Here is a 12,500-nt window from a genome sequence, read left to right as displayed (position 1 = left end):
AAAGGTAGGAGGGAGGGAGGGAGGGAGGGAGGGAGGGAGAGAGGGAGAGAGGGAGAGAGGGAGAGAGAGAGAGAGAGAGAGAGAGAGAGAGAGAGAGAGAGAGAGAGAGAGAGAGAGAGAGAGAGAGAGAGAGAGAGAGAGAGAGAGAGCAAATGCACAATAACAACACCCGCTCCACCCTTTCTCAGCCCCTCGCCTGTGTTATTCCAGTTCACCCCCCCCCCCCCCCCCCTGCGTTGCTATTGCACTTTTGAACTCAACAACAACGCACGTGTGTGTGTGTGTGAGTGTGTGTGTGTGTGAGTGTGTGTGTGTGTGTGTGTGTGTGTGTGTGTGTGTGTGTGTGTGTGTGTGTGTGTGTGTGTGTGTGTGTGTGTGTGTGTGTGTGTGTGTGCGCGCGCGTGTGTGTGTCACATATGCGTATATGTACGTATGTGAATACGTGTACGAATAGCTTTACGTATATGCATTATGTGTGTACGTATGTGTATTTCTCCCCCCCCCCCCCCTCACCAGACCTACCTACTTGTTGACGCGAAGAGGCACGTCAAACCCTTAGAAACAAAGCACTTAACACCATCTCATTCCCCTTCTCTCTTTTTTCTCTTCCTTTCTTTCTTTCTCTCTCTCTCTCTCCTCTCTTTCTTTTACCTCCTCCTCCCCTCCACTCCCCCCCTTCCTTTCTCTCCTTGGCCCGTGCTACCCGTTGCTCCTTCCCCCTTTGTTCGTCTCACCCCCCCTTCTCCCTTTCTCTCCCCCGTACGAACAACAGCAATTGAATAATAAAAGGTTAAAAAAGGGGCGAAGGAAGGAAAGAGTGAGCGGGTCTTGCTGCCTCCTCCCTTCCCTCTGGCTTCCTTTCGAGAACATTCCTCTTCGTGCAGACCAGGGCTTTTGTCGTCTTCCTTTTCGTCTTCTTCTTCTTCTTCTTCTTCTTCTTCTTCTTCTTCTTCTTCTTCTTCTTCTTCTTCTTCTTCTTCTTCTTCTTCTTCTTCTTCTTCTTCTTCTTCCTCCTCCTCGCCTTGTTTTTTTTTCATTTCCATTACTTCTTTTCATTTTTTATATTTACTAATCATTGCAATTCTTATTCATCTCTCTTCTTTCCACTGTTATTACTGCTATACGTATTTTTTCGCATTTATCAATTATTGCTATGCCTTCTTTTTCTAGTTCTCTCTATAATGACTACTGCCCTCCTCTGTTCTATCCTCCCCTCCTGCCAAAACAAGAGAAAGGAACGAAGAAAGAGAGAGATGTTACCGAGTAGCCCAGTTGAGAAAAAAAGAAAGAAAAAAAAATGCGGATTAGATCAGTACGAAATATAAGACACGAGGAAGAGGCATAATAACAACCAACAAAACAAAGATGATGACGAACTCAGACGCACACAACGACCTCCACGCACACACGCAGAAAGAAATAGAAAGACAGATAGGAAGATAGATGGATAGATAGATAGATAGATAGATAGATAGATAGAGCGCGCGATAGAGAGAGAGAGAGAGAGAGAGAGAGAGAGAGAGAGAGAGAGAGAGAGAGAGAGAGAGAGAGAGAGAGAGAGAGAGAGAGAGAGAAAGAGAGAGAGAGAGAGAGAGAGAGAGAGAGAGAGAGAGAGAGAGAGAGAGAGAGAGAGAGAGAGAGAGAGACGAAAACCCCAAACACGTACCTAAGTGCAACTCCGCGCTCCCGCCGTATGCAAATCGGTTTCCTGCGTGGACGACCTTGCAAGCAACTTTCTGGGCCGTCATTTGGGCCACTCTCAGCCCCCCCCCCCCTTCCTCTTCCCTCCCTCCCTTCCTCCTCCTCCTCCCTTTCTACAGCCTTCCCCTTATTCCCATTCCCTCTCTCACCTCCCTCTTTTCTCTCCTTCTCCCCCTCCTCACTCTTTCTTCCCTCTTCCCACTTCCCTCATCCTCTTTCCCTTCTCCCTCTCTTCGCATTCGGAGGAGTAAGCGTCTCATCGCCGATCACTTTCCTCGAACATAATCCCTCGTCCGATTCCGTTCCAACAACAAGAAAAACAACGTAAAAACGAATCAGTCAAAACTACGATACTAAAAAAAAAAAAAAAATGGAACAAAACAAAACAAAAAACAAAAGCAAAATACGCTTTACGTTAAGAGAGAAAGAGGGAGAGAGAGAGAGAAAAATAAGAGAGAATATATAAATACATAACTATTATATATATATAAAAAAAAACAGCAACAGTTCGTTCATCTGGCAGCCCGGACCGGTTGCAATATTACGACCAAGATGGCAAAAGCTAAAGACGAGGTTCCAGATGTTGCTAGGAAATTGAATGCGCACACACACACACACACACACACACACACACACACACACACACACACACACACACACACACACACACACACACACACACACACACACACACACACACACACACACACACACACACACGCAGCACAAAAGAGCGGCTCATGCATCGCTAAAAATAAAACTCTTAGTAAGTTGATCTTTTTATGACTCATCGAGAGAGGGGGAAAAAAAGGTAAATACTCGCGAATGATCGGAATGAAAATGGGATAAAATGATACAACAAAAGTATATTTAACCGAAAACTTAAACAAAAAACAAAAACTTTCTTTAACATAAAAACAAAAACAAAAACAAAAAATAAAGAAAACAATCCAAACGTAAAATACCAACGGATAAAATAAAAATAATAGGAGGAGGCAAAGAAAACGGCGAGGTAAGAAGTACAAACAAAAACCCAAAGCAGGTTAAGCAGGTAAGAAACGGGCAGGCAAACAGAGTAGGGCAGAAGCAGGACCAAAGAACAGGGGCAGGAACAAAAACAAAAAAGGAATGGGGAAGGGAAAGGGAGATGCAGAGAGGAAGGAAAAGAGAGGACGAAATAGGGGAGGGAAAGGGAGAATCAGAGAGGAGGGAAGAGAGAGGAGAATATGGAGGAGGGAAAGGGAGGGACTAAAGAAGGGAATAGGAGAGAACAAGCCACATTGGAGGGGCTGAGGAAGAGCAAAAGAAGAGGTGGGGGGGGAGGGGGAGAGGATGAACCCGGGAGTCACATTAGCTTCCGTGGAATGTGCAATAACATGCAATGAATGGAGTGACCAGACAGGCCTGCCCGCCGAGGCCTTCGTCGACCCCAGTCATTGATGCGGGTGACACGTGGCGGGTGGGGGAGGGGGGAAGGGGGAGGGAAGGAGGAGAGGAAGGGAGGGGGAGGGAAGGAGGAGAGGAGAGGAGGGGGATGGAAGGAGGAGAGGAGGGGAGGAGGAGGGGAGGAGAAGGGGAAGGAGGGGAGGAGGAGGGGAGGAGAAGGGGAAGGAGGGGAGGTGGAGGGGAGGTGGAGGGGAAGGGAGGGGAGGAGAGAGAGAGAGAGAGAGAGAGAGAGAGAGAGAGAGAGAGAGAGAGAGAGAGAGAGAGAGAGAGAGAAAGAGAGAGAGAGAGAGAGAGAGAGAGAGAGAAAGAGAGAGAGAGACGGAGGGAAAGAGAGAGAGAAGGGCCCAAAACCCGAACAAAAGAGACCCCTTTTTCTCCACGCTTAAGCCCCGAGAGCCAGCGGGCGAAAAAAAAACGTGGGCGGCCCGTGGGCGTGAATAACACAGGGATGAATCATGGGTCTCGAAATCACAAAGAAAACAGCAAGACACTCGGCAAGTACAACCCGGGAGGCTATGAAAACACAAGAAAACCTGGCGGAGAAAAGAATGAGGAGGAAGATTGGGAGGAGGAAGAAGGAGGAAGAGAGGGAGAAGGAGGAAGGAGGAAGGAGGAAGAGAGGGAGAAGGAGGAAGGAGGAAGAGAGGGAGAAGGAGGAAAGAGGAAGAGAGGGAGAAGGAGGATGGAGAAAGAGGAGAGGGAAATGGAGAAGAGTAAGGGGGGGGGAAAGGAGGAAGGAGGGAGTAGAAAGGGAAGGGTAAGGAAGAAAAAAAAATGATAAAGTGGAGGCAGAAGACGACGACGAATAAAAGAATGTAGAAGAAAAATAACACAATAAACGACGAAAGCGAAGACAAGGAAGAAGCTACGATAGCCGTGGCCAACTACCGCCCTCTGCACCCCCATTAGGGCGCGTGGGCGGGTCTCCCGATCCCCGCCTACGCCCACCCGTATCACATTTACCACCTTTGTAGCGCCCTCTCGCCCACTCGGGGAGAGAGAGACGATACGCGACTTGGTAGCACTTCGTCAAAAGGCTTGATTTTCTCTATTGTAAACTTTTTCTTTTTGGGTTTATATCTTCTCTCCCTTTTCGTCCTCTAGTTTTCTTCTGTCTGTTTGTTTGTGTCCGTGGCAGACAGACAGGCAGGCAGTCTCTCTCTCTCTCTCTCTCTCTCTCTCTCTCTCTCTCTCTCTCTCTCTCTCTCTCTCTCTCTCTCTCTCTCTCTCTCTCTCTCACTCTCTCTCTCTCTCCCTTTTTATCCGTCCAAACTCCCATTCGTCTCCTTCCATCCAAGAGGAGCAATTTGTGATTCAAGCAAAAGGGCAAAGGATAAAGCGAGGGGCGTCACAGAGGCGAAGGGCGGGGCGAGAGGGCGTCAAGACACGGGGGAGGGGGGTGGGGGGAGGGGAGAGAGAGAGGGAGGGGGAGTGAGATGGGGAGGAAGGAGAAGGGGAGGCTGGAGGAGGGAGAGAGAGGGGGAAGAGGGGGAAGAGGGGGAAGAGGGGAAGAAGGGAGAGGGGGAGAGATCGGGCGGAGGAGAGGGGTAGGAGGGGGAAGAGGGGGAGAGATGGGGAGGAGGACCCGTATCCCCTTTGGCCTTGGCACAGTATGCGAGGACCTAAAGCCAGTACGCTGGATCCGACACAAACCACACTTAACTGTACAGGTTTGCTTCGCCTGTCCGCCTGCACGCCTGTCTTAACCGCAACTCTTTTTTGAAAATCACACAAAAAAATTGAAAAAGCAAGACACGAGACGAAACCGCAAGATCAAGCAGAGTCCTCCCTTCGCCCGCGTCAGGAAACCTTCGAGGGAGACGCAAGAGGGTCGGGATGCGCCCGCGAACCAAATCCTCCAGCTCGGGACTCTCCAAAAGCGAAAGAATTCGACGAAAGCTCTTGAGCGAGACATCTCCCTCTCCGATAGGGGTCGAAATTTCGAAGCCGCTGCCTTAAGAGGACGGAGAGTGTGATGACGCCGCGTGGTGACAGATGGCGCTGCCGAGAGTGAGGCTGCAGCTGAGGGGGACAGAGAGGCTGAGGGCGAGGGTGGCGACGCTGCTGAAGCGAGCATCCCAAGTCAAGGTCGACACTTGACAGCACACATACCTGTCGTACTTGTTTTCTGGCTAATATACCTGGTTATGATTCACCCCTTGCTTTGCAAGCAGGGTGTCTCCCTCCCTCCCTATTCCCTCTCCCCCCCTATCTGCCCGGGGTAACCGCTCTCTCCCCGCCCCCTGCCCCCCCTGTCCACCGCCCTCCTCCCGCCTTATCAATCTTTAAATGAGAAACGGATAAGGGGGCTTTCGGATTAGATATTCCTCTCTCTCACTGAACAAGACTCCGACTTTGTCTAAGAATGACTGACTGACTGACTGAGTCTCTCTCTCTCTCTCTCTCTCTCTCTCTCTCTCTCTCTCTCTCTCTCTCTCTCTCTCTCTCTCTCTCTCTCTCTCCCCCTCTCTCTCCTTCCCCTTACTTGAGGCTGGGGTCGGGGTGAAGGCAGAGCCGGGAGGTCGAGTCGACGCGAGTCATTGTGTCACCGGATCGTGACGTCATCGACACTTCCAGACAGTCGCAGGTCCGTCTTCGGTCTCCGGTCCGAGCTGGACGAGTCCGCCCAAGTCCCTCGCCTCGGGTGCGCGTCGGCCCCTCGGGACTTCATCGCGCTTCAGCTGGCCTCGCTGCATCCGCGCGGCTGCTTGCAACGCTCGCAAACACGCACAAGTCGAAGGGAGGTGCAGGGGGAAAATAAGGGGGGGGGGGGGTGTACGTGAAAGTGTGTGTGTAAGAGAGAGAGAGAGAGAGAGAGAGAGAGAGAGAGAGAGAGAGAGAGAGAGAGAGAATGTACTATGCAGCCACCTAAAAAAACAACCATGAACCCAAACACACACACACACACACACCGAAACCGCATTCAGCGCACGGACCAACGCCGCATCACTCACTCGCGACAGATCTAACACAAGCGTCATCGTCGTCGCCGTCCACGCATTCGCACACAGCCATTCAAGACACGCACGCTGTACACCTCCGAACGCGTTGCACTCGGGACCTCTCGCTAATGGCGATGCTAAGTTGCACTGGGTTCCCACGCTGCAACAAGAAGCTAGGGAGAGGCGATGGAGGAGGAGGAGGAGGAGGAGGAGGAGGAGGAGGAGGAGGAGGAGGAGGAGGAGGAGGGGGAGGAGGAGGGGGAGGAGGAGATGGAGGAGGAGGAGATGGAGGAGGAGGAGATGGAGGAGGAGGAGGAGGAGGAGGAGGAGGAGGAGGAGGAGGAGGAGGAGGAGGAGGAGGAGGGGGAGGAGGAGGGGGAGGAGGAGGGGGAGGAGGAGATGGAGGAGGAGGAGATGGAGGAGGAGGAGGAGGAGGAGGAGGAGGAGGAGGAGGAAATGAAGGACGAGGTAGTTTAAGAGAAAGGAGAAGGTGAGATGATGAAAAATAAGGTGGAAGAACACGAGAGGGAACAGAGCAGAATAGAGAGGAGAAGAGAACAGCCTAGAGAGAAGAGGAGAGCTGGAAAATAGAGGAGAGGGGAGATGAAAACGAGATGGCAAAGAAAGGCTGGGAGGCAGAGAACAGGAGAAGGAAGAATGAGAGGGACGGTTGTAGCGCCTTAACTAATGCAGTTCTCGTCAGCCTTGGAAGCGGCGCTGATGGAAGGGCCGACCTTGTCTGCTAGAAGGGAAGACTCTCACCACGCCTCTCTCTCTCTCTCTCTCTCTCTCTCTCTCTCTCTCTCTCTCTCTCTCTCTCTCTCTCTCTCTCTCTCTCTCTCTCTCTCTCTCTCTCTCTCTCTCTCTCTCTCTCTCTCTCTCTCTCTCTCTCTCTCTCTCTCACTCTCTCTCTCTCTCACTCTCTCTCTCTCTCTCTCTCTCTCTCTCTCTCTCTCTCTCTCTCTCTCTCTCTCTCTCTCTCTCTCTAACCTCTTCCCCTTCTACACTTGGCACAGGTAAAGAGGGGGGGGGGGGGACAACATCGCCAGGGCACGCGGGTAGCCAGACAGGTAAGCACGCCCGGCCACAAGTCTCCTGCCGACACCGCAACACGCTGGCGGCGGCGGCGAAGGAGGGTGATGAAGAGAAGGAGGAGGAGGCGACTCCGTGGCATAGATGCTTATGGTTAGTGAATTTGTTTTGTTTCTATTACATCCTCCATTCTTGAAAAGAAGTCACATCATGTGATAAAGAGAAATCTGAAAGCGAGAAAGGAGAGAGGGAGAGGGAGAGGGAGGGAGGGAGGGAGGGAAGGAGAGAGAGAGAGACAGAGAGAGAGAGAGAGAGGGAGGGAGCGAGAGAGAATAGAGAGGGGCGCGACGGGCGAGGAGAAGAGGGTGAAGGTAGACGAGCCTCGTGGCCGGAGAGCTCAAGGGTCACCCACCCACACTCAGGGCACGGCGAATGCCAAAGGGTGCCACGCACACGCCGCGGTGCCTTGAGAACCTGTGTTGCAGCAAGATGGCGTGGAAGGGAAGGGAGAAGAGAAGCAAGAAGGAAAGGAAGGAATAAGAAAGAGGACGGTAAGAGGAGTGATTGATAAATACTCATTGAGTGTGTCAACTGCAATATATTCTTTTCCTAGTTAATTCTTTAATTAGGCCATTAGCAATAACGACAACCTTTACCAGCTACTCACAGTATTGTCCTCCCCTCCCTCCCTCCCTCACTCTCTCTCTCTCTGATAGATTTTCACACACAGACGCACACACAAATAAAACATAAAAAAATAAAAATAAATAAATATAAATAAAATAAGACATATAAAAATAAAAATCGCGCCACTGATTGGAGACTCCGACAGCCGCGACGTATGACACGCATCTCTGGTGACATGGCAGACAAATGACACGAACAGATCAGATTCCTGTGACTCAACTCGGACGACACGACGGCGGCGCGCCCGGACTGGGTGAGGGTGGGGGGGGAGAAAGGAAGGAGGGAAGAAGGAAGAAAGAGGGAGAAGAGAAAGGAGGAGAAGAGGTGAAAGCAAGGAAGTTCCGATTAGGAAACCTGATAGGAGATAATGAACGAAAGTGAAAGCGGGCAAACACAGCACTATATCAACAAAATACGAATACTAATAAAATAACAACATCAAAATGGTTAAGAAATACCATAACCAAAAACAATAAAATGTCATTTTCCTTTTCCTTCTCCCTCTACCCCCCCCCCCCCCGCCACGCCACGTTCCTTGCAACGAGAGGGATTGCACGCATGCTCCCGAAGATCCCAGCCTCTGATACTAGCGGGGACTTTCCTGATAAGGGGAGTGAGGGACAGTGCATTTACTATGGTCTTCTGTCTTCTGCCTGTGTCTACGTATGTCCATTCTCTTTTTTTTTTTTACTCTCTCTCTGATCCTCTGCATTTACTATGGTCTACTGTCTTCTGTCTGTGTCTACGTATGTCCATTCTCTATTTTTTATCTCTCTCTCTGATCCTCTATTTTTCCTCTATCTTTTTACGTACTACAATATTCCTTGACATTCCTTTACTAATTTTTGTTGTTGATCTCCTACACGTTCTCGTTCTCCTCCCCCCCCCCCCCCACTCCTTCTCCATCTCCTCCTCCTCCTCCTAAAAAAAAAAATACAAACAACTTCCAACTCTGAGAGATTTCAACGCCGGCGCGAGTAGTGATCCAAGAGGAGCATTGACATAAAAAAAAAGTCACACAACATAAAAAATAAGAAAAAAACCAACAAAAAAAAAACCAAAAAAAAGGTAAAGGGCTCCTCCTCTTCTTCCTCCTTTTCCTCCTTCGCTTTCCATTCCAAGAACACAAAATCGATTCCGAAAAATACAGAAGGGAAATAAAACTAAAAAAAAAAAAAAGTACCAGGCAAGTTTCAAGTAGGAGGAAAAATAACTAATTAACAAAATGTCTAAACCGACAGGAGGTTCCCCGATCAGCTGCGCGGCCACGGAGGTTAAGCCGCCCATGACTCGGCCATTTTTTTTCCTTTTTTTTTCAACCTTTTCCTCCCATTTTCTAAGACCAACGACGAACCGCGAAAGAAAGTATATAAAAACACATATATCTTATTATTATCCCTTTTCCCTTTAGCGAAACCACAAGTCAGTGATATACCGAATCGAGAATAAGGGTAGGACTGCAAAGCGACATATTCCCTTTGGAGAAAATGAGAAAGACGTCCAATCAGCTGACAGCAACTAATAAACAGAATGAAATAAGCGACATGGAACTCTTCGGGATAAAAGCATTATCCAGTGATATGCGGCAACAACAGAGAGAGGGAAAGGGGGTGACTGGGTAGAAAGGGAAGGCAGGGAGGGAAAGAGAAAAGGAAGGAGGGTGGGGGAGGGAAGGGGAGGGAAGGAGAGGGAAGGAGAGGGAAGGGAAGGGAAGGGAAGGGAAGGGAAGGGAAGGGAAGGGAAGGGAAGGGAAGGGAAGGGAAGGGAAGGGAAGGGAAGGGAAGGGAAGGAAGGGAAGGGAAGGGAAGGAAGGGAAGGGAAGGGAAGGGGAGGGAGGGGAAGAAAGGGAAGGGAGGGGAAGAAAGGGAAGGGAGGGGAAGAAAGGGAAGGGAGGGGAAGAAAGGGAAGGGAGGGGAAGAAAGGGAAGGGAGGGGAAGAAAGGGAAGGGAAGGGAAGGGAAGGGAAGGGAAGGGAAGGGAAGGGAAGGGAGGGGAGGCGAGGGAAGGGAAGGGGAGAGGAGGGGAGGGGAGGAAAGGAAAGGGAAGGGAGAGAGGGAGGGAGGACAAACCAACCACGACAGCCCCGAGGGACGCCAGAGGTTGGGGCTACGGTCGCGCGGACCTTCCAAAGAGACCCTCCTTCCCTCCCTCCCTCCCTCCTTCCCTCCCCATCCTTCTCCTTTACCTGGTCAGCGAAGAGACGGAAAAAGGAGGACTCGGAGGCCGCCGCGGAAAAGCCCCTTGTTTCTCCTCTTATTTATGGCTTTCGCCTTGTATCTGTCAGGAGTGTGTGGCCGGAGTCCTGTGTCGGCCGCTGTTGTCTCGTGTGAACAAGGGCTCGCTCTCCTTACGCGATTAGACTCGGTCGCTAACTAACTCCGGCCCACCTCATCGCCGCGCGGGTATGAAGAGTACAGCGGAGAGAAAAATCGATGGCATGAAATAATGAGAGGCCTATACAGGGTATGAAATTAAGATAGGCCTATATAAGGAAAAACAAATATTGGTCTATATAAAGTGAATTAAATATAGGCCTATAAAAAGAGAAACAAATATTGGTCTATGTAAAGAGAAACAGATATTGGTCTATATAAAGTTAATTAAGTAAGTATAGGCCTATATCAAAGATAATTAAATAAACATTACGCTATACAAAACGATTCGTGCGAGTATGAGAGGCAGGGGGCGAAGGATGTTGATAGATAAAGAAATATGTATACCGCAGAGATAAAAAGAAGTGAAATTATTAATAGAGAGAAAAATAGGGAAGAGGAAGAGGTCATGCGATGATAAAGATGGAGGATCATCAAGTGTTGAGGAAGAAGGTGAAATAGAGAGGACAATGAGAAAAAAAAAATGAGTGGCCACTGTGTGACTTCTAGTCTTATCATCCACTGAACCCTATTAGCCCATTTGCAATCTATGTTACCCATCTACCGAAACTCGTTCTCGAATTTCCCCCCATGTGACTTCCTTCCTCCTCCTCGCTCCCCCCCTTCCCCCTCCCCCCCTCTCCTTTCCACTCGAACAAATTCTTCCCCACCCCCACCCCCCCAACCTCAAAATACCTCGCCGCTCTTTCCCGCCCGGGGTGAGCCATACATCTCTCGGCTAATAAGTAATGGGCCAAACAACAAAGCTAACCATTTACCCTCCCCCTCCCCCCTGCCCCCTCCCCAGACCACTGACGGGGAGCCTAGTTAAAAAAGGAGAGAGTGAGCGAGAGAGAGAGAGAGAGAGAGAGAGAGAGAGAGAGAGAGAGAGAGAGAGAGAGAGAGAGAGAGAGAGAGAGAGAGAGAGATTAAACAAAATAATAATCCGATAATGCAGCTCCCATTAACCCAAAAATATAATTAGATATCCTCCAAGAATCACAACATATAAAAGACGCCTTCCTTCTTCCTTCTTCCTTCTTCCTCCTCCTCCTCCTCCTCCTCCTTTTCCTCCTCTTTTTCTTCTTCCTCCTTTTCCTCCTCCTCCTCCTCCTCCTCCTCCTCCTCATTCCTCCTCCTCCTCCTCCTCCTCCTCCTCCTCCTGCTCCACCGCACCAACTGTTCGACGCTCCGGGATAAAGGACGGCGAGCGACCGGACGGTAAGGTACGCTGGGTGTCCGTCCTGAACCTTGTCCCTAATGAGGATAACATGAAAATTCCTGACCTTTGTGAAGGGTGGAATGAAGGGGGAAAAAAAAGGTATTCCTCATAAATAAATTAAACAATTTTCTCTTAAACACCTTATCTCATGAATACATAGAAGAACTATTCTTAAAAATAAATAATATATTTACCTTTTTTTTCCTTCACATAAGCCGTTCCGAAAAATAAATACACCCGGCCAAGATATCCCCCAAAAAAACGAGAAAGATAAAGAGATAAAGAAAAAAAAATAAAGGCATAAACAAAATAAAGAGATAAAAAAAGAGATTAAAAAAATAAAAATAAAAATAAAACGAGATAAAGAGACCAGCAGAGAAGCGCCCCGACGGAGAGGCAAGTGTCAGCGCAAGCACAGGGAAACCGACGGCGTGGGTGAGTCCCCTGCGCGGGCGGTCGTGGCGTGGCCGAGGCGAGGCCGAGGGACGCGAGACGAGTACCTGGAGCCCCACGAAGCCGCAGGGACGCGTCGTTACGGGGAGAAGAATGGGGGAAAATGGGAGAATGAAAGAGACGGAGATAGATAGAGATATAGAGATAGATAGATGGGTAGAGATATAGAGATAGATAGATGGGTAGAGATATAGATGTAGAGATAGATAGATGGATATAGATATAGAGATATAGAGATATAAGGATAAGTAGATAGATAGAGATAAATAGATAGATGAAACTTAAGTCCAAATTACCCCCCCAAAAAATGAAACCACAACGAAACAAGAATCCAACAGTAAAACAAGAAAGAGAATAACAAAAAAGGGAAAAGAGACAAAAAGACAAACCACGATAAAGGCGACAAGAGTACTCCCGAGTGAAAGTGCGGCCGGGCTTTCGGGCGTGGGCGGGCCGGCACCACCACGCCCTCGCTTCCCGCCCGATAACATCAAGCTCATCGACGCCCGCGAGCCGTCCCAGAGAAGAGGGAAGAGGGAAGAGGGAAGAGAGAAGAGAAGAGAGAAGAGATAAAGAGAGAAGATAGAAAGAGAGAAGAGAGAGAAGAGAGAGAAGAGAGAGAAGAGAGAGAAGAGAGGGACGTCCC

General features: G+C 49.5%; 1 protein-coding gene across 4 annotated transcripts in view; it reads right to left on the bottom strand.

Annotated features, from left to right (window-relative positions):
* Positions 1–12,500, bottom strand: part of LOC125046409 (epidermal growth factor receptor-like) — a 69,836-nt gene that overhangs the window by 46,303 nt on the left and 11,033 nt on the right. The window lies entirely within an intron of this gene.

The sequence above is a fragment of the Penaeus chinensis genome, chromosome 39, assembly GCF_019202785.1.
Source record: "Penaeus chinensis breed Huanghai No. 1 chromosome 39, ASM1920278v2, whole genome shotgun sequence".
In the NCBI taxonomy this organism is placed as follows: Eukaryota; Metazoa; Arthropoda; class Malacostraca; order Decapoda; family Penaeidae; genus Penaeus; species Penaeus chinensis.
Note: the sequence above shows the minus strand (reverse complement) of the source record. Positions and strands in the feature narration are given on the sequence as shown.